Source organism: Sapajus apella, unplaced genomic scaffold, assembly GCF_009761245.1.
Source record: "Sapajus apella isolate SASKATOON/1434 unplaced genomic scaffold, GSC_monkey_1.0 scaffold104, whole genome shotgun sequence".
Lineage (NCBI taxonomy): Eukaryota > Metazoa > Chordata > Mammalia > Primates > Cebidae > Sapajus > Sapajus apella.
Genome location: NW_022437044.1, coordinates 1,653,805 through 1,657,632, shown reverse-complemented (window position 1 = coordinate 1,657,632; position 3,828 = coordinate 1,653,805). Strand labels below are relative to the sequence as shown.

At 40.3% G+C, this 3,828-nt stretch overlaps 1 pseudogene across 1 annotated transcript; it reads right to left on the bottom strand.

The window, feature by feature from the left end:
• Nucleotides 1-1,169: 1,169 nt before the first annotated feature.
• On the bottom strand, nt 1,170-3,320 carry LOC116536854 (annotated as a pseudogene). The gene has a single exon (XR_004262828.1). The product of XR_004262828.1 is annotated as a heat shock cognate 71 kDa protein pseudogene (transcript).
• Between the last annotated feature and the right edge of the window lie 508 nt (nt 3,321-3,828).

Genomic DNA, 3,828 nt, shown 5'->3' with positions numbered 1-3,828 from the left:
GGTGTATTTACCCAATGCCTGTAACCCCATTGTATCTGGGAAGCAACTAACTGGCTTTAAATTTTAGAGGCACATAGTCAGAGGGGACTCACCTTGTCTCAGATAAGACTTTGGACATAGACTTTCGGGTTAATGATGGAATGAGCTAAGGCTTTAGGGAACTGTTGAAAAGGCAGGATTGTGCTTTGAATTGTGAGGACATGAGATTTGGGAGGGGTCAGCAGTGGAATGATATAGTTTGACTGTGTCCCCACCCAAATCTCTTCTTGAATTTTAGATCTTATAATGCTCACATGTTGTGGGAGGGACTCGGTAGGAGGCAATTAAATCATGGTGGTGGTTTTCCTCAAACTATTCTCATGGTACTTAGTGAGATCTCACCAAGATTGGATGGCTTAAAAGAGAAGCATTTCCTCTCTCTCTCTCTCCTCTCTCTCTCTCCCCACTCTCTCTCCTGACACCATGTAGTATGTGCCTTTCTTCCCTTTCATCTTCTGCCATGATTGTAAGTTTCCCAGGGCCTACCCAGCCATAGGGAACTGTGAGTCATTTAAATCTTTTTTTCTTTTTTATTTACCCAGTCTCAAGTATTTCTTCATAGCTGCAGGATAACAGACTAATACACCCACCATTCCTTTAGCAGATTTGAAGATTTCCTCTTTATATTTGAATTTCAGAAGTTTCACTAGTACATGTCAAGTTTCAATTTTGGTTGTGCAGACGTGTTCTTTTCAGTTTTGAATATAAATTTAAATGTTTTGCAAATATTTACTCAAACATTTGCTGCCCCATTGTTCTCTCTTCTTTTTCTGGAATTCCAGTAACAGACATTTTAGACCACTTGATGACTAGAATCTAGATAACCTTATTCCACAGGTTATCTAGTTTCAATTATACTTTCTAAGTCTATTTTAACTGTCATTTAGTTGCATTAGTTTCTATTAGTATGTCTTTATGTTCACAGATTATTTATTGTATGGCATCCAATCTTCCTTTAAGTTTATCTAAAATATATTTCTTAAATTTCAGATGTTGCATCTTTTACTTCTAAGGTTTTCATTTTTTATGGTGCCAATTTTAAATAGTTTTATTTAAGACATTGTGTTTTCCACTTACAATACAGTGTTTATAAAGTGCAATGTTATTTCCTTCCCCGTGCATATGTTCCATATTCAAGTATTGAGAATGCCCAGTAACTTACAATAGCAGCTGAACTTTTTAAAACTGCCACAGAATTTGCTACAAATTTAGGTCCTTCAATGTTTTGCATGTGTGGAACAATGCTACATCTATACTTGGGTTGGCTTAATCAACCTCTTCAATGGTTGGCCCTGAGGAAGCACCACCAGAGGGAGGAGCTCCAGCACCAGGGAATCCCCAGGCATTCCTCCTGGCATGCCTCCTGCACTCTGGTACAGCTTGGTGATGATGGGGTTGCAGACTTTCTCCAGCTCTTTTTGCCGATGTTCAAATTATTCCTTCTCGGCAGTCTGATTCTTATCAAGCCAGTTGATAATTTCATTACACTTGTCCAGAATCTTCTGTTTGTCCTCATCGTTAATCTTGCATTGAAGCTCCTCATCTTCGACAGTTGCTTTCATGTTGAATGCACAGGACTCAAGTGAACCCTTAGGTGATACTTTGTCCCTCTGCTTCTCATCTTCAGCTTTGTACTTCTCAGCTTCCTGGACCATACGTTCAATGTCTTCCTTGCTCAAACGGCCCTTGTCATTAGTGATAGTAATCTTGTTCTCTTTTCCTGTACTCTTGTCCACAGCAGACACATTGAGGATGCCATTGGCATCAATGTCAAAAGTGACTTCAATCTGAGGAACACATCGGGACGCAGGAGGTATGCCTGTGAGTTCAAACTTGCCAAGCAGGTTGTTATCCTTGGTCATGGCACGCTCACCTTCATAAACCTGAATAAGCACACCAGGCTGGTTGTCGGAATAGGTAGTGAAGGTCTGTGTCTGCTTGGTAGGAATGGTAGTATTACGCTTGATGAGGATGGTCATGACTCCTCCAGCAGTTTCAATACCAAGGGAAAGAGGGGTGACATCCAAGAGCAGCAAATCTTGAACATTTTCAGACTTGTCTCCAGACAGGATGGCAGCCTGGACAGCTGCACCATAAGCAACAGCTTCACCAGGGTTGATGCTCTTATTCAGTTCTTTTCCATTGAAAAAGTCTTGGAGAAGCTTCTGAATCTTGGGGATGCGAGTAGAACCACCAACCAGGACAATATCATGAATCTGTGACTTGTCTAGTTTGGCATCTCGAAGGGCCTTCTCTATGGGGTCCAGGGTTCCACGGAACAGATCAGCATTCAATTCTTCAAATCGGGCACGGGTAATGGAGGTATAGAAATTGATTCCTTCATAGAGAGAATTGATCTCAATACTGGCTGGGTGCTGGAAGAGAGAGTACGCTTAGCAGGCTCACAAGCAGTACAGAGGCGTCTTGCAGCTCTCTTGTTCTCACTTATGTCCTTCATGTGTTTGCGCTTGAACTCAGCAATGAAATGGTTGATCATTCGGTTATCAAAATCTTCTCCAACCAAGTGGGTGTCTCTGGCTGTAGACTTGACCTCAAAGATTCCATCCTCAATAGTGAGGATTGACACATCAAAAGTGCCGCCTCCCAGGTCAAAGATGAGCATGTTTCTTTCAGCTCCAACCTTTTTGTCTAAGTGGTAAGCAACAGCAGCAGCAGTTGGCTCATTAATAATTCTAAGTACATTGAGACCAGCAATAGTTCCAGCATCTTTGGTAGCCTGACGCTGAGAGTCATTAAAGTAAGCAGGCACTGTGACCACAGCATTGGTAACAGACTTCCCAAGGTAGGCGTCTGCAATTTCCTTCATCTTTGTCAGAACCATAGAGGATACCTCCTCTGGGCAGAAGCTTTTTGTCTCTCCGTTGTATTCTACTTGGACCTTGGGCCTGCCGGCATCATTCACCACCATAAAGGGCCAATGCTTCATATCAGACTGGACAACAGCATCAGCAAATCCGCGTCCAATCAGATGTTTGGCATCAAAAACTGTGTTGGTGGGGTTCATTGCAACTTGATTCTTTGCGGCATCACCTATCAATTGTTCAGTGTCCGTAAAGGCAACATAGCTTGGAGTGGTTCGGTTTCCTTGATCATTGGCAATTATTTCCACTTTTCCGTGCTGGAAAACACCCACACAAGAGTAGGTGGTGCCAAGATCAATACTAAAGGCAGGTCCCTTCGACATGGTTGCTGGCATGTAGGCCTGGCCCCAACAACGAAGAAAACCACAGTAACCCCAAAAGCTGCAGGGGAGTTCAATGAGAGCAGGTTTTCATTTTAATGTTTTTTTTTTCTTTCCTCAAATTCTCCATGTCTTCTCTGTTCACATTTTTCCTAGAAATCCCTAAGCATAATTATAATACCTGTTTTAATGTCTTTGTATGATAACTCCAACATCTGGCTTACGTTCAGGTCTGCTTCTATTGTCCATTTATATTAATTATAAGGTACATATTCATGCAGATTAAAATTTTTGGTAAATTATATAATGGACATTATAGATGAATGATTATAGAGATTTTGATGTCCATTCGCTTATTCTGCAGAGTATTAAATTTGTTCTACTTTAATATTTTGTTATTAATACTCTGTTGCTTCTTCATTTCTTTATATATATATATTTTCATGGTTTGATCCATTCATTTTTAAAATTTTTACCCCTTGGAATTTTTATTATAGTTTTTAATTGCAGCAGATAGTGTAACTTTCCATTAATTGATGATTAGACACATTTTCCAAAAAAAAAAAAAAAAAAAAAAAAAAAAAAAA